The 20,192-nt window shown below is 37.1% G+C and overlaps 1 long non-coding RNA gene across 2 annotated transcripts in view; it reads left to right on the top strand.

The window, feature by feature from the left end:
• LOC116855079 overlaps positions 1-15,943 on the top strand; it is a 70,471-nt gene extending 54,528 nt beyond the window's left edge. Inside the window, exon 3 of one of the 2 annotated variants that reach the window (XR_004380280.1) lies at positions 15,867-15,943. This is a non-coding gene — a long non-coding RNA (uncharacterized LOC116855079). Of the gene's footprint in view, positions 1-3,478; positions 3,491-15,866 lie in introns of those variants that run through there. The other variant, XR_004380279.1, reaches the window with a different exon arrangement.
• The last annotated feature ends 4,249 nt before the right edge of the window (positions 15,944-20,192 follow it).

Raw genomic sequence — 20,192 nt, 5'->3', positions numbered from 1 at the left:
CTGTGCTAGAACTCATTTCACCAGCATTATCTTCAACAGTAAAGTATTTTAATGTCATTTCTACTTTTAAGAAGAGGATAGTTGAGACATAAAAAAACAAATAATAGCAAACAAACAAACACCCCAAAACCACTGTGCCTTGCTTGTAGAAGACATCTAAGCTTCTTGTGTGGCTCTACCTGTACTCCCCCTGTGAATGATTAACCCATGCTTCTTACCTTCGGCATGTTACATGGTTCTGAAACATCACTTGAAAATATATTAAGAGCTCCTTGCTGTGAAAGTTGATACTAATGTTGCTAAGCTGTTGTTAGAAGGGGCAAAAGATCCCAGTAAGAACTTGTGTCTCTTCTTGGTTTATACAGACAATAAGTGGTAAATATCTTAAAGATTTTTATTAGGCTAGGAGCCAGAATTCATAAGTATTGGTGAAAAGAAGGCTAATTTAAGCAGTTTTGCCATATTTCATTGGCCCTGTTTATTGGTGCTCCAATTTTTTCATTTTGAACTTTTATTGAAGAACGGTTACAAACACTAAAACTGGTGCTTATCCCAACCTTCATCCTTAAGGGACTTCTTTCTTCCCTAGAATGAATGATTTGGAGTCCAAACTTAATTTTGTGACGGCATTAATAGGGTCTGCCAAATTGCCAAGATTCCAGATTATACAACCTCAGAAATGATTTATTTAGCAATTGAATGTCTTAATTTAAGTAAATTAACTTAACTAATTTTGTTTGAAGTGATGACTCCAAAGTTTATGTTCTTGACCTGAACAGTTAGTTCTCAGAGATTCTGCTCTGAAGGGAAGATGAACGTTGGAGTTGAAATGAGAGCCCCGGTTCTTTGTTGTTTCATCTTACCTTCCAGTCCAGTGTGGTAGTTTGGAGAGCGACTTAGCCTTGGTCAAGTCATCTGATTTCTTTGTGCTGCAGTTTTCTTATCTGTAAAATTGAGCTACTATTACCTCTCTCAGAGGATTATTATCAGAATTAAATGCAACATGATATGTAATGTGCACAGCATAATTCTCTCATAGGTACCTAGTAACTGATATATGCATTTTGATTTCTCTTAACAGTAAATATTCCTTTTTTTTAAAAGATTTATTTATTTGAGAGTGTGTGCAAGCAGGGGGTAGGGCAGAGGGAAAGAATTTCAAGCTGACTCCCTGCTGAATGATTGTGTCCTGAGATCAGGACCTGAGGCAAAATCAAGAGTCTGACACTCAACAACTGAGCTACCCAGCTGCTTGAATGTAAGCCTTGTAGCTCTCTCCTTGATATTTCCTTTTTTGGGTTTTGTCCTCCTTTAAGAATTTGATATAAGCCATGATCCCTCTTATTAGAAACATGCACCTGTCCGTTAAACTTGACTGAATGCTGGGGACTTTGTAGGTCACCCTCCTCCCCCACTCCACCCTGCCAAAACTCATCTGTGAACCAAGTTGAGGATCTTTTTAGAACAGCTCCTTGGCAGACTCTTCAGTTTCTTGGCTTTAATTGTCATCCCAGTGTAGATGGATGGCTCCTAAGTCTGTTGTTTGCCTTGTGAACTTCTTTCTACCTGCTGGACATATTTATCATGGTATCTTTATGTACTAGAGACTTAATAAGTGAATGGAGAAATAAATCACACATTTTAATTGTTGATACAGGCAAAATAAATTATGACACTGTATGGCTAGAGTTAGAGATCATACTCACTGTAAATTATAGCTAATAAAGTTAAATGAAGTTAGGTACTGATTTAGGCACAACTGTCTCAGTTCCTCCCGTACCCATAGAAATTTAAGTGTAAACCTATGCAAAGGGTTTTGGTCACCAATTATAGTGAGGACATGAGTTTCCAAGAAACCCATCAACTGTGGTAGCTTCTTTCAAACTATAAGGTTAGCGGCACCTGGGTGTAGCTCAGTTGGTGTAAGGTCTGACTCTTGATACCTGTTCAGGTCATGATCTTGGGGTCCTGGGATCGAGCTCCACATCAGGCTCTGCACTCTGCATGGAATCGCCTTAGGATTCTCTCTCTCAAATAAATAAATAAATCTTAACAAACAAACAGTTTGTTTAGAGCCAGAGTATAAACTCATCTGAAAATTTGCTATTTCACTTTAAAGTAGTATCATAGACAACTGTGTATTATTAGTATTAGAACTTTGTGCCTTCATCTCTTCCATCCTTTCTCCTCCCCGTAGTTTTAGTTCGGCTCTAATAGTTGCAGGGGACAGAAACCCAGTTTAAAAAGGAAAAGTGTTACTGGCCCAAGTAATTGAGTAATTCAAAGTCAAGTCTGATTTTGTAGAGATTTAGGGGCTCAAATGACTGTCAGGGGCTCTCATTTTTATTCCTTATTTCTCAGCTCTATTTTTCTTTACCTTTTTTCCTTCTGGGACAGGTAGCTTTCTTTATGTAGTCAAGGAAGAAGGCTGGAAGCAGCTCTAGTTTATGTTGGTTTTATAACTGCAGTCATAGCAAAAGAGAGGTAATCTTCCTCATAGTGTCAGAAAAAATTCCTGGGAAAGACTTTGGACTTGATTGCTGAATTACCTGTATAAATGATCCTCAGAGTGTGGTCCCTGGGCCAGTATCATCAGCACCATCTGGGAGATATTAGCAATGTAAATTCTGGGGCCTCTTTCCAGATAAACTGAGTCTGAAACCAGCATTCTGTGCTTTAACAAGCCTTCTTGGTGAGTCTGATGTATGCTGACGTTTGAGAAGCACCTATCTATATTACCAGTACTCACAGCTGTCTGAAATAGAGAAGAAGACCCTTTACCTTTGGAATAATTACTGGTTTTATTATCTTCCCTAACAATGCCCCTGGCAGCAATTTTTTAAAAATTTTAAATTTCTGCAAGATTATGGTCTGTACCGTTCATTCATCTGAAATGTTCTCTTTAAGTAGATGAGTTTCTCTAAATTTTTTTTTTAAGATTACATTTATTTGAGAGAGTGCATGTGAGCACGAGTTGGGGGAGGGGCAGAGGGAGAGGGAGAAGCAGATTCTGCGCTGAGAGGGAGTTGTGTGGGGCTCGATCCCAGGACCCTAAGATTATGACCTGAGCTAAAGTCAGACACTTAACTGACTGAGCCACTCAGATACCCCTCTGGTTGTTTTTTTTTTAAAGATTTTATTTATTTATTTGACAGAGAGAGATCACAAGTAGGCAAAGAGGCAGGCAGAGAGAGAGGAGGAAGCAGTCTCCCCACTGAGCAGAGAGCCCGATGTGGGGCTCGATCCCAGAACCCTGGGATCATGACCTGAGCCGAAGGCAGAGGCCTTAACCCACTGAGCCACCCAGGCGCCCCTGATTTTTTGTTATGATACATTAAATCATACATTTAATGATACAAAGTAGCATTATTTGCATGCCATCTATATATCAGTCAGGTCAAATATGTTTTATACATAGGTCTTTAATCCTTCACACAATGCTGTAAAATAGGTTGTGGTTCCCGTTGTTGCTAAAAAGAAAACTGAGGCTGAGAGAGGTTTGTCTAAGGTGGACTAAGGTTGTCTATCAAATAAGTGGAAAAGTAGAGTTTGAATGTAGATACTCAAGGCATTTTATAGAGGGTCTACTTTGTGAAGGGATCTGTTACAAGTATCAGGAGTACAAAACTGGTTAAGACCTAGTCTTTGTCCTCCATAAATAAGACAGCCAGTACAGGGTAATGGCTCCAGTAACAAAAGATACTGAAAGAGTAATTTGGGAAGCAGTGGAGGGAGCTTCTAACTTGGCTTGGCTTGGCTTGGGGAAGGCTTCAAAAAAGGGTGTGATTTTTGATGTTTGAGTAGATATAATTTTAAAAATTCCTTTGATAAACACAAAAATCTCATTCTGCTTTCATGTTTAATGACATTTCAAAATAAACTACTTCTAAAAGCAAATCAAAGCAATGATAACTTTAGAATGTTTTTTCGAACCACATTTGCCCTTTATCCCAATTTCTAATGTGTTCTCGAAGGAGAGGCTTGTTTTAGCACTTAAGAATTTTCTTTCTTTTCTTTTTTTCTTTTTTAAGATTTTATTTATTTGTCAGAGAGAGAGAGAGGGCACAAACAGGGGGAGCAGCAGGCTTATGGAGAAGCAGGCTGCCCACTGAGAAAGGAGCCCACTGCGGGACTTGGTCTCAGGTTCATGACCTGAGCTGAACCTACTGAGCCACCCAGGTGTCCCAGAACTTCATAATTTTCAAAGCTACATTGTAAGCCATGGGAGATGTGCCATAATTTATTCAACCACTCCGCTCCCACTTTTTTTTTTTTTAAGCATTTAAGCTTATAATTTTTACAGTTATAAATGGTGCTACGGTGAATGTTTTTTTCACATTCATTTTTGTATACTTATATTATGCTCTTAGTATAATTCCTAGATATAGAATTGGTGGACCCAATATTTGTATTATGGGTTTATATTCTTCCTCTTTTTTTTTTAAGATTTTATTTATTTATTTGACAGAGATCACAAGTAGGCAGAGAGGCAGGCAGAGAGAGAGGAGGAAGAAGGCTCTCTGCAGAGCAGAGAGCCCGATGCGTGGCTCTATCCCAGGACCCTGGGATCATCTCCTGAGCCGAAGGCAGAGGCTTTAACCCACTGAGCCACCCAGGTGCCCCTATATTCCTCCTCTTGTCACATGTCATTGTCATTTGCCTTTTTTGTTTGTTTTTAAAATACCTTCACATGTTATGCCTTTATAACATGAGTTATGTTTTATGGGTTTTCATAATTTGATTTTCATTTTTGTTGGTAAGTAGATAAAACGTAGTTAATTTCTGGTCATTTTTGGCATGTAAGCCTATAAATTAAGGTGATACACATAAGCAGTGTGTTTCTGTTAATATAGTGGCCCAGTCATTAAGCATCTGCCTTCGGCTCAGGTCATGATCGCACAGTCCCGGGATCGAGCCCCACATCAGGCTCCCTGCTCAGCAGTCTGTTTCTTCTCTCCCTTTGCCCTTACCCCTGCTTTGTGTGTGCATGCACCTTCCCCCACAAGTGAACAAATAAATTGTTTTTTAAAGATTTTATTTGTTTATTTGACAGAGAGCACAAGCAGGGGCAGTAGCAGGCAGAGGGAGAGGGAGAAGCAGGCTCCCCACAGGCAGGGGGAGCCTGATGTGGGACTAAATCCCAGGAACCTGAGATCACGACCTGAGCCAAAGGGAGGAGCTTAAGCAGCTGAGCTACCCAGGCACCCTGAATAAATAAATTCTTAAAAAGAAAGAAGGAAAGAGAGAAAGAAAGAGAGAAAGAAAGAGAGGGTGGGAGGAAAGGAAGGGAGGGAGGATAAATTCTGTATAAATGACTTGTTCTAATAATCTTCTACCAAATTTTCTTCTTCTGTAATATAATCATTGAAAGTCTCATTTCTGACTTAAAAAATATTTCCTCACAAGGAAATTATATCTTATAAGGGAGAGGTTTTCCAGAATTTTAGTTTTTATGGTAAGGTTGCTTCTATTAGAATTCTTAAAGCATCTGATAGATTGGGTGTCCTTTATTACCTTTTCTTTGATTTATAATATCACTGGTTAGGATTGGGTTGAGTACATATTAGAGTCTCAACAAAATCTTTATGGGTTGTGAGGGCCTTTAAAAACTTTTAGACTTCCTAACATAGAAAAAAGTTTGAATTGGAATTTTTCTTTCTGTTTCATTTTCTTTTCTGTCAGAATTTCCTGGTGGTATTTAGTTAGGACACAGGGATTTTCTTCTAGAGATCCGTCAGCCTATTCTTTCCTTAGGAGTTATTCAGAATCTTTTTTCCTTTGTGGTATGCGCTTACTAGGCAGGGTAGCCACGGTATTCTAGTAAGAAAACCTATTGCCAAAACACCCACTACAGCAGAAAACTGACCTACTTAATGTAACAAGTTGAAAAAAAAAAAAAACTATGGAATTGTACCAGCATTGGATCAACTTCTTTTTTCTCTTGTGGTGGATGGGGTAGGGGTAGATAGATAAGAGGATAAGAAAGGATAGTGAATTGCTGAGGGAAGTAAGTAATGTGGTAAGTAAATATTTAATTACCTGAAATTGTTTGATTAAAAGCTATTCATCTGGTACAATTTGGAGTCCTCTAAAATGCAGCAGTTCTTCTTAAATCACTTTAAACTTGAAAAACAAAAAACCACGGGCACCTGGGTGGCTCAGTTGGTTAAGCGTCTGCCTTCTGCTCAGGTCATGATCCCAGGGGTCAAGCCCCATGTTGTGCTCCCTCTCCCTCTGTTCCTCCCCACTGCTCATACTCTTTCCCCCCTCTGTCTCTCAAATAAATAAATAATCTTTTTAAAAAAATGTTTTTTTCAGTTTTATCAGTGTAATACATTTGGGATTTTATAGATACTGAAACAAAAAAAGAATGTTTGGAATTTTTATTTGTAGCAAGTGACTATGGGCCTTAACTTTATCAAACTCATTTTTTCCATTGTTACCCAATCTAATTTTTACTACTCTCAGTATCACTAGCATCCTAATTTTAGAGCTGTGTCGTCCAGTACAGAAATCACTATCATATGTGGCTACTTAAATTAATTAAAAGGGAGTAAAATAAAAACACTAATTCTTCTCTCAAACTGGCCACATTTCAAGGGCTTACTTGCCAAATGTGGCTAGTAATACCATATTGGGTAGCATAGATAGAGAACATTTTCATCATTGAAAAAAGTTCTGTTGGATAGGATTGTTCTAAAGGCTGCCACATTCCGTCATGCTTTCAGGGTTTCCCAGCCTTGGCACTGTTGACATTTTGGACCAGATAATTTTTTGTTTTGGAGGCCTTGTAGGATGTTTTGCAACATCCTTGGCCTCTAGTCACTAGACGTCAGTAACATTCACCCAGTTTTGACAATCAAAAATGTTTCCAGATATTACCAAAAGTCCCCTGGGGAACAAAATCAACCTCATTTGAGAACCACTGATCCACTTGCATGTATTCTGTACTCAGCTACTTTTTGCTTCACAAAAAGCTTAGTGGCTTAAATAATAATTTAATAGCTCATGACTCTGGATTGTTAGTTTGGCTAGGGCTATATTGATCTCTCTGGTCTGTTGGTGGTCTGGCAAGGCCAGATTGCCTCACTTACATGTTGGCAAGCTTTTGTCCAGGGTAGGGTTGGGAAATTTGTTCTCCATATGGCCTTTCCAAGAGGCAGATTCATTCAGGTGTTGGCTTAAAGTTCTGAGTACAGGAGAGGACAAATTCCAATATGCAAGCACTTTTCCAGTCTCTGCTGTGTTGACACCCATTGGCCAAAGCAAGTCATATGGCCAAGTCCACATTCAAGAGGGAAAGAAATCGATTCCACCTCCCAATAGGAAGAGTAGTAAAGTCATGTTATAAAGGAGCGTGCAAAAGGAATGAAGGAATTATTGTGGGTATTTTTGTAAAAAGTTTACTGCTGTTATTTTTGGATAACACAAGGGCCTTATTGACTTTCATTATATTTATCATTTTTGTCTTGTTTGTTTTTGCTTTTATCATTTAGCCTTTTGGCTAAGATCAAATGTTTGTTTTTGCTTTGTTTTTATTTTATTGTTTTAAATCCATAACTGTTTAACTTTACTCACGTATTTGCTCTTTTGCATATTCTTGATTCTTTGCTATGTTATCATGCTTCCATCTGAGGTTATTTCCTTACTTCATAGATAATTCCTTTCTTTTAGTGTGAATCTACTGGTAGTGAATGTTCTGTTTTTGTCGGAAAGCATTTTTATTTTGCCTTCATTTTTGAAGGTTTATTTTTTTTATTTTATTTATTTATATGACAGGGTGATGGAGAGCACAAGTAGGCAGAGCAGCAGGGAGAGGGAGAAGGAGAAGCAGACTCTCCGCTGAGCAGGGAGCCCAATGTGGGGGTTGATCCAAGGGCCCAACGATCATGACCTGAGCCAAAGGCAGACGCTTAAGCCACTGAGCCACCCTGGCACCCCAGGGATTTTTTTTCTTTAACAGAGAAATTTTAATTTTTCCCACTTTCTTATTAAACTCTTCTTTAAAAAAAAAAAAAGATTTTATTTATTTATTTGAGAGAGAGAGAGAGCACAGAGGAAAAGGGAGCAGCAGACTCCCTCCTGAGCAGAGAGCCCAATGCAGGGCTCAATCCCCCCGGGCCTTGAGATCATGACCTGAGTGGAAGGCAGACACCTAACCAGCTGAGCCCCCAGGCACCCCTCTCATTAAACTAGTAGTTTCATTCTCCTTTCCTCAGAGAATTTTATCCTAATGTAATATTCTTACACTTAAACATATTTTTAAAAATTCCAGTATAGTCAAGATACAGTGTTATATTTGTTTCAGTTTTACAACATAGTGATTCAACAGTCTATACCTTACTCAGTGCTTATTACAGTGAGTACTCTTTAAAAAAAAAAAAAGATTTTATTTATTTATTAGAGAGAGAGATCACAAGGAGGCAGAGAGGCAGGTGGGGGGTGGGGGGAAGCAGGCTCCCCGCTGAGCAGAGAGCCCGATGCGGGGCTCGATCCCAGGACCCTGAGATCATGACCCAAACCAAAGGCAGAGGCTTAACCCACTGAGCCACCCAGGTGCCCCTGCAGTAAGAGTACTCTTAATCCCCTTCATGTATTTTACCCATCCTCCCTTCTGATAACCATCCATTTGTTTCTCTGTAGTTAAGAGTCTGTTTTGTTGTTTGTCTCTTCTTTATTGGTTTCTGTTGTTCCTTAAATTCCAAATATGAGTGAAATCATATGGTATTTGTTATTCTCTGACTGACTTACCTCACTTAGCATTATAACCTGATGTTGGGTGATGTTAAGAACCTTTTCATGTTTTTGTTGGCCGTCTGTGTGTCTTTGGAGAAATGTCTCTTCATGACTTCTGCACAATTTTAAATTGGATTATTTGCTTTTTGGGTGTTGAGTTGTATATTCTTTATATAGTTTGCTTACTAATCCTTCATCAGATGTGTCATTTCCAAGTATCTTCTCTGATTTGGGAAGTTGTCTTTTAGTTTTGTTGATTGTTTCTTTTGCTGTGTAGAAGTTTTTATTTTGATGTAGTCCCAATAGTTTATTTTTTTGAGAGAGCATGAGCAGGGGGCAGGGCAGAGGGAGAGCAGACTCCCTGCTAAGCAGGGAGCCTGACACAGGGCTCCATTCCAGGACCCTGGGATCATGACCTGAGTGGGAGGCAGGTCTTAACTGACTGAGCCACCCAAGCACCCCCCAATAGTTTATTTTTGCCTTTGTTTCCCTTGGCCCAGGAGACGTATAAAAAAAATTGCTACATCCAATGTCAGAGAAATTGCTGCCTGTGTTCTCTTCTAGGATTTTTATGGTTTCAGGTGTCACATTAGGTCCTTAATCCATTTTGAGTTTATTTTTGTATATGGTGTGAAAAAGTGGTCCAGTTTCATTCTTTTGCTTGTAGCTGTCCAGTTTTCCCACTGCCATTTGTTGAAGAGACTGTCCTTCCTTTGGATGTTCCTGCTTTGTCAAAGATTATTTGATCATATAATTGTGGATTTATTTCTGGGTTTTCTGTTCTGTTGTATTGATCTATGTGTCTTCTTTTGTGCCAATACCATACTGTTTTGATTACCACAGCTTTTTAATATAACTTGAAGTCCAGAATTGTGATTCCTCCAGTTTTGTTCTTCCTCTTCAAGACTGCTTTGGCTTTTTGGGTGTTTTGTGGTTCCATACAAATTTTAGGATTATTTGTTCTAATTCTGTGAAAAATGCTGTTGGTATTTTGATAGGGATTGCATCAAATCTGTAGGTTGCTTTGAGTAGGATGGCCATTTTTCTTTAAAATTTTATTTTTATGTAATCTCTACACCCAACAATGGAGCTCCAACTCAGAACCCAGAGATCAAGAATTGCGTGCTCTACTGAGTGAGCCAGCCAGATACCCGAGGTAATATGGCCATTTTAACAATATTTGTTCTTCTAATGCATGAGCATGGAATGTCTTTCCATTGGATTGTGTCATCTTCAGTTTCTTTCATCAGTATATTAAAAGTTTTCAGAGTACCGATCTTTCACCTCCTTGGTTAACTTATTCCTAGGTATTTTGTTATTTTTGGTATAATTCTAAATGGGACTGTTTTCTTATTCTCTTTCTGCTGCTTCATTATTAGTGTATAGATATGCAAAGGACTTCTGTATATTGATTTTGTATCCCATTACCTTACCGAATTCGTTTATCAGTTCTAGCAGTTTTTTGGTGGAATCTTTATGGTTTTCTATACATAGAATCACGTCATCTGCAAAGAGTGAAAGTTTTACTTCTTCCTTACCAGTGTGGATGCCTTTTATTTCTTCTTGGCTCATTGTTGTGGCTGGGACTTCCAATACTATGTTGAATAAAGGTGGTGAGAGTGGACATCCTTGTCTTGTTCCTGATCTTACGGGAAAAGCTCTCAGTTTTTCACCATAGAGTATGATGCCAGATCTGGGTTTTAGCATATATGGCGTCTTACATGCTGAGGTGTGTTCCCTTTAAACCTGCTTTATTGAGGGTTTTTGTCATGAATGGATGTTGTGCTTTGTCAAATGCTTTTTCTGCATCTATTGAAATGATCATGGTTTTTTTTTTACTCTTTCTCTTGTTGATGTGAAGTATCATGTTGATTGATTTGTGGATATTGAAGCACTCCTGCATCCCAGGAATAAATCTCACTTGGAATGATTTTTTTTCATGTATTGTTGGATTTGGTTGGATTTTTTTCATGTGTCGTTAGATTTGCTAATACTTTGTTGAGGTATATTGGGTCTGTGTTCATGAGAGACATTGGCCTGTAGTTTTCTTTTTTTTGTAGTGCCTTTATCTGGTTTTGGTATCAGAGTAATGTTGGCTTCATAGAATGAATTTGGAAGTTGTCTGAAGGATATTTGTATTGGGCATAGAATTTCAGCTTGGCAGTTGTTTTCTTACAGCATTTTAAATATATCACATTGGTACATAAATAATGAATCTTGGAACACTGAAAAAATAAAATCAGTCAGTCAGTCAATCAGTATATCCCATTGTCTTCTGATTCCTTTGTTGTTGTTGTTATTAGAGAAGCAGTATCTTTGGTTTTCATCAGTTTTAAATAATTCTTCTAGGTGATTTTCTTTGTGTTTAAGTTACTTGAATTCCATAGACCCTTTTGAATCTGTAGCTTGCTATCTTTCATTAGGTTTGGAATATACTTAAAATATTTTTTCTGAAAGGAAAAAATGAAACAAAATGGGATCGGGACGGAGACAAACCATAAAAGACTCTTAATCTCACAAAAGAAATTGAGAGTTGCTGGGGGTGGGGGTAGGGAGAGGGTGGTTGGGTTATGGACATTGGGGAAGGTAAGTGCTGTGGTGAGTGCTGTGAAATGCGTAAGCCTGATGATTCATAGACCTGTATCCCTGGGGCAAATAATACATTATATATTAATAAAAATAATTTAAAAAAATAAAATATTGTTTCTATCCCACTTTTTCACTCACTCCTGCTGGGATTCAGGAGAGCTGTATATCTTTCTCTGCATCCTATGTGTCTCTAGTGTGCTTTTCTCTATTTTCCATCTTTTTGTTTTTGTTTTTGTCCTTCATGTGGGTATTTTCTGTTGACTGTTTTCTATTAAGGTTTTTCTTTTTTAACATTTTATTTATTTGACACACAGAGAGAGCAAGTCAGGAGGAACAGCAGGCAGGGGGAGAAGCAGGCTCCCCATAGAACAGAGAATGTGATGTGGGGCCTGATCGCAGGACCCTAGGATCATGACCTGAGCCAAAGGCAGATCCTTAACCAACTGAGCCACCAGGCGCCACTACTGACGGTTTTCTAGTTTAGTGTCTAATCTGTTGTTACAAGCATCTGTTTTTCTATTAATTTTATATTTACATATTTTTTTAGTTCTAAAATTTCAGTTACTTTTTGTTTTTATAGGTTTTTGTTGTCTGGTAAAATTCTCATCTTGTCATCTATTTTCTCAAACATTTTAATCACTTTTATTTATTTTTTAATTTTATCTGTTTATTTGAGAGAGAGAGCTGGGGGGGGGGGGCAAAGGGAGAGGGCAAAAGATTTCCTGATGAGCAGGGGGCTTGATGTGGAGATCATGACTCAAGCTGAAGGCAGATGCTTAACCAACTGAGCCACCCAGGTGCCCCCAATCACAGTTATTTTAAAGTCTGTGTCTGATAATTAAACTATCTGGGTCCCCTTTTGGTCTTTTCTTAATGTCTGCTTTTTCTCTTGGCTCTCAGTCATTTGGTCCTTCTCCTGGCATTCCTGATAATTTTTAAAATGAATATCAGACAGTGTATATTAAAAATGATAGAGGATCTTGATGATGATACTGTTCTCTAGAGAGGATTTAATTTTCTTGTAGTGGTAGTTAAAAGTAGAAGCAAATGACCTTGATTCAGTACAGGCTTGAGATGACTTGAGGCTTTGTTTTAGACTTCCTAAGGGCTGCTTTAAGTCCAGTTTCCCCTTACTCTGAGAGTTTTGTCCTTCAGAGGTATCAAATGGAATCCTGGGGTATTTGCCAGAGCTTGTCCTTCTTGGCAGGCTCTGAAGTATAATTTTTTTTCCCAACACTGTGAGCTACCCAAAGTTCTGCTTACCTTTTTTTGCTTTAAAATAGGCTTCTTTTCCCTTTTTTGGCCTCTTGCTTCCCGCACAGGTTAGGATTCAATAAATACCCTAGGGGCAAATGCAGTACAGAATGTCCAGCCTCATTTTTCTCTGGTTGCCTTTTCTGTGGAATTTCAACCCCTCAAATCCTGCTGTCTTGATAAGCCCTGAGCTCTAATTTCTGTCTTTGCAACTCTGTGAGACTGCCAACAGGTCTAGTAAGCAGCTAGTTGCCTCAAGAAGAAAAAGTAATGGAGAACGGCAGGCTTAACTCTGCATCTCTTTTTTCTTTGGTGTTTTGGCTTCTAACATCCTGCCTGCTTTCTGGTTTTTTATTTTTTGTTTTTTAATCCCATTTTGTTTTTCTTGCCAGGAGAATTGGTCAGATACAATTCACTGTATAATAATTTGTAATGAATGTCTATTATTAAATAATGTATTAAATAACTTATAATAATAAAGCAATATTATAAACAATTTTAAACATACATTGATCATTGCAAAAGAGGGCATGAACTTGAACTTGACAAGAGGGCATGAACTTGAAAAATGAATTTGACAGCTGAGGACCCTGCCCTCATGTAGCTTTTATTCTTGCAGAGAAGAGAGGTATTAACTACACCTTTATTTATATTGTGTTAAACCGTAAAAGAGAAGTACAGGTTGTTACCTGCTTATTATAGAGATTTAGTTCAGGTGAGGGAGGTGGTGGTCAAGGACAGTTACCTGGAGGAATAATATTTGAGCAGAGCTGTGAAGGATGAGTAGAATTAACTTAGGGAAAAGTAAGATGTTTAAACTATGGATTAAAGAGACTTTAAGATGAAAAAGGGCATAGTGGGTTTAAGGTATCGAAGAAGGCGAGTGTACTTGGACTGACAGGCAAGCACAAAATTTATACCGAGCTCTTTATAAGCCTTATTAAGTATTTTTTAATGTTTTCCCCATTTTTTTCTATTCTGATGTGATTACTTGTTTGACTCTAATTCATCCTCTGTCCCTAGACAGAATTACTTATTTTAGTTATTTATGCAGTACAAATATATTAGGTGTCTTTTGCAAACAAGGTTCTAAATGAGATACTGATGTTGATTAAAGACAACGTGGAACATTGGCTCTAGAATCAGACAAACCTGAGCTAAAATGTTACCCTACTAATTAGCTATATAATTTTGCATCAGTTATTTAATATTTCTGAACCCGAATTTTCTCATGTGCTAAATACTAGTAGAAGTGATAATAGAAGGATTAAATGAGCTAACTGATAAATTTGCTCAATAAATGGTGGCTCTTTTTACTATTAAACAACTATAAACCATGAATTCTGCTTTCAAGTTGCCTAAATTCTATAGGACATGACATACATCAATAGTTATAATATGTAAAGGGCAGTAAATAATATAAACTAAAAAAGCAGTGGAGTTACTACTTCCAGACTTGAATATTAGGACTATTTAAAGATGAATGTAATGTATGGTAGACTTGGAGCTAGCTGTTTTCAAAAGTAAATTTGATATATTGCTATCTTATTCATAAATGCTTACATTTTATTTTTATTTATGTATTTAAAGATTATATTTATTTATTTGACAGGGAGAGAGATAGTGAGAGAGGGAATACAAGCCAGAGGGAGAGGCTAAGGGAGAAACAGGCTCTCCACTGAGCTGCGAGCCCAATGCAGGGCTCCATCCCAGGACCCTGGGATCATGACCAGAATGGAAGGCAGACACTTAATGACTAAGCCACCCAGGCGCCCCAAACGTTTACATTTTATCAAGCTAAACAACCACACTCCTGATTTCTTTCCTCACAATATCTTGTGAAACCATATGAAGCAGCTGGCTTCCTTTCTGACCTCTTTTCTTATTCTCCCTTTACTTAGGAAGCTATAGCTTCATCTTTGACTTTCTATTCCTCTGACACACTAGGTATAGTTTTGCCTCAGTACTTGTGTGCTTGGTGTTCCTTTGAACAGAGTGCTTTCTTCCACCTGTCTACTTGGGTTTTCCCTGTCACTACCTAATACAGATCTGTCTGCTCAAATATGACCTAAATAGCAAAGAGGGAATTACCTCTTTATTTAAAAGAATGTGTCCTCTTTTTCACCTACCCCATCACTTTCCTTCCTGTTACCCCAATTTTCTTCATATACAACATATTATATATTTGTTTCTTTATTATTTTTTCAGTCTCCCCAAACAAAATACACCAACAGGAGGGTAGAGACTTCGGTTCGTTCTCGGTCTTATCTCCATAGTCTAGAAGAGTATCTGTCTTATAATTGCTTCTCCATACATAATTTTTTGAATAAATGAACACATGTTTTCTGGTTCAAATCACAATGGTTTTTTAAAAAACATTTATTTTAGAGAGAAAGAGCAGGGGATATGGGTGGCAGAGGGAGAGAGAGTCTTAAGCAGACGCCATACTGAACTTGGCATCTGACATGGGCGCCATTTTGTCTGGTAGGCAGTAGGTCTTTTGAGACATTTTTGGGGTAAGATTTAGAAATGTGGGTTGTTTGATACTTCAGGTAGGTGAGTTAATAACAGGGTAATATGCAGTGTATAAAGGGCAAACACATGATTCCATTACCTACTTGATCCTGGAGAGAAGTTTTTTTTGGCCTATTATAAGTACTACTTTGGATCTGACCACTTTTTTTTTTAAACTACTTTTAAGAGCATTTCTACATTACAGCAAAATTAAGCAGAAAGTACAGAGTACATATTCCCTATGCCCCCTCATATGCACAACCTTCCTGACTATTAACATAGGCCACTGGAGTAGTACATTTGTTACAGTCAATGAACTTATGGTGACATATTATTAATACCCAAAGTCCACAGTTTTTGCTGGGTTCACTCATTGTGTTACATATTCTGTGAGTTTTGACAAATATATGATGACCTCTAGCTAACATAACAATATTATACAGAATAGTTTCAATGTCCTAAAATCTGTGTTCTGTCTGTATGTCTTTCAAAACCCTCTAGCCTTTGGCAGCCGACCACTGGCAATCTTTTTACTGTCTCCAAAGTTTTGCTTTTTCCAGAATGCCATAGAGTGGGAATCATAAAATATGTAGCCTTTTCTCTTAAAGTTTTCCATGTGTCTTTTCTTTTGGTAGCTCTTTTCTTTTTAGTGCTGAATATTATTCCATTCTCTAGATGTGTCACAGTTTATTCATTTACCTACTGAAGGACTTCTTGGTTGCTTTCAAGTTTTGGCAGTTATAAATTAAGCTGATACAAATAACCATGTGCAGGTTTTCTGTGGATGCAAGTATTCAACTCCTTTGGATAAATACCAAGGAAGAAGATTGCTTTATCATATGGTAAGAGTATGTTTAGTTTTTAAGAAACTGCCCAACTGTCTTTCAGAGTGGTGGTACCATTTTGCATTCTCATCAAGAAAAAGTGAAAGTTACTGTTGCTCCACATCCTTGCCAGAATTTGGTGTTGTCAGTGTTCTGGATTTTGGGCATTCTAATAATAGGTGTGTAGTAGTATCTTATTGTGATTTGTGATTCCTGAATGACATATGATGTTGAACATTTTTTTATATCTTGATTTGCCACCTGTATATCTTTGTTGAGATATCTGTCAAGTCTTTTACTCACTTTTAAATCAAGTTGTTTTCTTATTCCTAAGTGTTAAGAGTTCTTTGTACATTTAGATAATAGACCTTTATCAGATGTGTCTTTTGCAAATATTTTCTTCCATTCTGTGGCTTGTGTTCTCATTCTCTTGACAGTGCCTTATGCTGAGCAGTTTTAATTTTAATTTTAAGGAAATCCAGCTCCTCAGTTATTTCTTTCATAGATCATCCCTTTGGTCTTGCATTTAAAAAGTCATTATTATGCCTGGGGCGCCTGGGTGGCTCAGTGGGTTAAAGCCTCTGCCTTCGGCACGGGTCATGATTTCAGGGTCCTGGGATCGAGCCCCGCATCGGGCTCTCTGCTCAGCGGGGAGCCTGCTTCCTCCTCTCTCTCTGCCTTCCTCTCTGCCTACTTGTGATCTCTACCTGTCAAATAAATAAATAAAAATCTTTAAAAAAAAAAAAGTCATTATTATGCCTAAGTTATCTAGGTTTCTTCCTGTTTTTTTTTCTAGTAATTTCATAGTTTTGCATTTTACAGTTAGGATCCATTTTGAGTTTATAGTTTATAAACTATAGTTATAGTTTATATATAGTATATAGTTTATAGTTAGGATCCATTTTGAGTTAATTTTTGGAGAAGGGTGTAAAGTCTATTTCTAAATTTTTTTTTTCTAGTTCTAGTATCATTTGTTAAAAAAGACTATTTTCACCATTGTATCTCCTTTCTGTTTTATATGAAAGATGAGTTAACTGTATTTATGTGGGCTTTAAATTTTATTTTTATTTTAAATATTTTTATTTGAGTATAGTTGACATGGGCTTTAAATTTTTTTTTTTTTAATTTATTTATTTGACAGAGAGAGATCACAAGCAGGCAGAGAGGCAGGCAGAGAGAGAGGAGGAAGCAGGCTCACTGCTGAGCAGAGAGCCCGATGCGGGGCTCGATCCCAGGACCCTGAGATCATGACCCGAGCCGAAGGCAGCGGCTTAACCCACTGAGCCACCCAGGCGCCCCTGGGCTTTAAATTTTTAATGAGTTTATCATACCCACAAATAATTTGCTGAGATTTTGATTGGAATTGTATTGAATTTACAGCTCAGGTAAGGAAGAATCGATATATTGACAATCTTCCCATCCATGAACATGGAATATTTTTACATTAATTTAGTTTATCTTTATTTTTATTCATCAGTTTTATAGTTTTCCATATATATATATACACACATATACATATATATATAAAATACATATTTTGTTAAGTTGCCCTAAATTATATCTAAGTGTTTAATTTTTTAAGGTATTCATATAAATTTGTTGTTTTTAAATTTCAAATTCCACTTGTTCATTGCTGGTTTATAGGAGATTGATTGACTTTTGTGTATTAACCTTGTATGCTGCAGCTTTGCTGTAATTGCTTATTAGTTCCATAAGTTCTTTTTTTTCTTTTTTTTATTCTTTTGGATTTTCTGCTTATATGATCGTGTCATCTGTGAACAAAGACAGTTTTATTTCTTCCTTCCTAGTATGTGTACATTTTATTTCCTTTTCTTGTCTTTTTTCATTAACCTGGGCTTCCAATATAATGTTAAAAAGGAGTGGTAAGAGGAGACATCTTTGCCACGTACTTGATCTTACCAGGAGGTCTTCTAGGTTCTCACCATTCAGTACGCTGTTAGCTGTAGGTTTTTGTGGATTGAGAAATTCCCCTGTATTCCTAATTTGCTGAAGAGTTTTTATCATGGATGAATTTGGATATGTCAGATGCTTTTTCTGTATCTATTGATATCATGTGATTTTTCTTTTTTAACTTGTTAATGTGATAATTACATTAAGTGATTTTTGAATGTTGAATCAGCCTTGCATTCCTGAGATAAATCCCACTTGGTTGTGGTGTATAATTTTATTTTATACATTGTCGGGTTCAGTTTGCTAATATTTTTCATCACATTTCTATTAATAATTGGCTCCCTCGTAACATGCTGATCAAATATTCAGTTAAAGCTTTGAAAAATAGTGTATATGTTGGATGACAGAATTGAAAAACAGTTTTTTTCCTCTATGGGCCAAATTGGCTAAATCTATGATGTAGAATTTAAAGCACATTATATAAAGATATTTTGAGAATCAATTTAATGTGCACAGGTAATGGCACAAACTATCTGAGTTATAATCCCAGCTTTCCCATTTGTACACTATGTAACCTTGAGCCAATTATTTACCCTGTCCATGTCTTAGATTCTTCATCTATAAAATGAGGGTAATGGTGTTACTTATCACATAGGGTTGTTATGAAGTGTAAAATAAGTTAGACATGTTAAGTCTCATAAAACAATGGCTGGCATTTAGTCAGAGCTGATTAAATGTTACCTGTGACTATTACACAGTTCTGCACTTAGACTCAGACTTAGATTCAGTTGTTTATGATGTGCGTGATCTGAGAAAGATTAGTTTCTTAGTCTTTTTTGGATCGTAAACTCAGGAGTGATAGTGTGATTTGGATAGGAAAAAAGTTAATGTAGTTTAAGGGTCTAAAAGTGTGGTTACCAGCCTTGATACTGCCTATACGATTTCCCAGCAAATTAGTTTGAAGAAAAATTAAAATTTAATATTTCTGAGTTTGTCAGAGTCTAGGAGAAATATTCAGTTATTTACAAAGTAGAGGAGCTGGATTGAGGAAACCAACCAAAACATTCCTGGATTTTGGCATAAGGTCCTGAGAAAGAAGGAGGGAAAAAGTTTCATGTCTTTCTGATGGAAAGTGAGTGGAAAACTGGGCTGCTCTTCTTCTCTTCTAGTGACTTTCGACTTAAAGAATTATTTATATAAAAGAAAGGTTTCCTTTCTCAGACCTAAACTGAACACCCTAATAGTGGGAACTATGTTCCTTTTCCCCCTTCCTGATATTTAATGCCTTTATCTTACTGAAATTTTACCCGTAACTTTTACCTTTTAACTAATGATATAATTTACTTATTAGAATTAAAGTCCCACAAAAGCTTTTTTCACTGAAGCACCTAGAGCATTGCCTGGGACAGCATAGATACTCAGTAAATATTTGCTAAGTAAGCTGAATGAGCAAAATCTCAGTACAAGCACAGCAGCTCTAATGAAGCCAGGACAGGGACTTAGAGTTCTGTCCATTGGCTCCTGTCCTCTTCCACTCTGTGGAGTTTCTGTAAGTATCACAGATTAAAAACTGTTTTACAGGTAGTGATCTGTGTAAGATTGCTGGAGTAGGGTTCACCCATTTTATTTTATCTTTCTTTCAATATCTAGAAACAATAATTCCCACAAACCAACTGGGTCTGAGTGGGTGATGATGGATACCTGGAGTTGGCCACAGAAGGGCTCATTTCTTATGGGAAATATACTTCCCAAACTATCGAGCTCTACGATTACAAGCTCTGGTTGAGAGAGAATGGCTGGTAGCAGTGTATATACCATCAGTTTAGAACATCAGAGAACATTATCATGCTGATGTTGTAGATACTTAAAAGTGGAAAATACAATAAAGGTGAAGATAAAATCTAAAATATAAACAAAAAACAAATGAACCTCTGTTTCAAATGAATAATGTAACCACACTGAAGATAACCCAGGTAACTTTGGGGCATAGTATATATTTTCAGACTCAAGATAAAAAGAACTATAAACACATAACCCTAGTTTGTAGGCAGGTTTTTTGTGATGGTATAAATTGACAATTTTAAAACTATTTTCTTTCTTTCTTTACTCTTTTCTATCTATTCTAAGATTGAGTAAATAACTTAATGGGGGAGAAGGGAAAGTTCTTCCTTAAAATTGCAAATAAATGTAGAACTCTTGGAATTAGAAAATGACCACTTCAGAATGATTTAAATAGTGCTTTCACACAAGATAATTTGCAGGTACCAAGCTATTGGGTGAAAGTTTGATGGGGAGTATGATATTTACATAGCCTCGATAATTTACAAAATAGTATCTTATTACAAAGAGAAAACAGTAACTTTA

This window comes from Lontra canadensis, unplaced genomic scaffold, assembly GCF_010015895.1.
Source record: "Lontra canadensis isolate GAN:19392208 unplaced genomic scaffold, GSC_riverotter_1.0 scaffold98, whole genome shotgun sequence".
Classification (NCBI taxonomy): Eukaryota; Metazoa; Chordata; class Mammalia; order Carnivora; family Mustelidae; genus Lontra; species Lontra canadensis.
The sequence above is the reverse complement of the archived record's forward strand: the minus strand, read 5'-3'. Positions and strand labels throughout refer to the sequence as shown.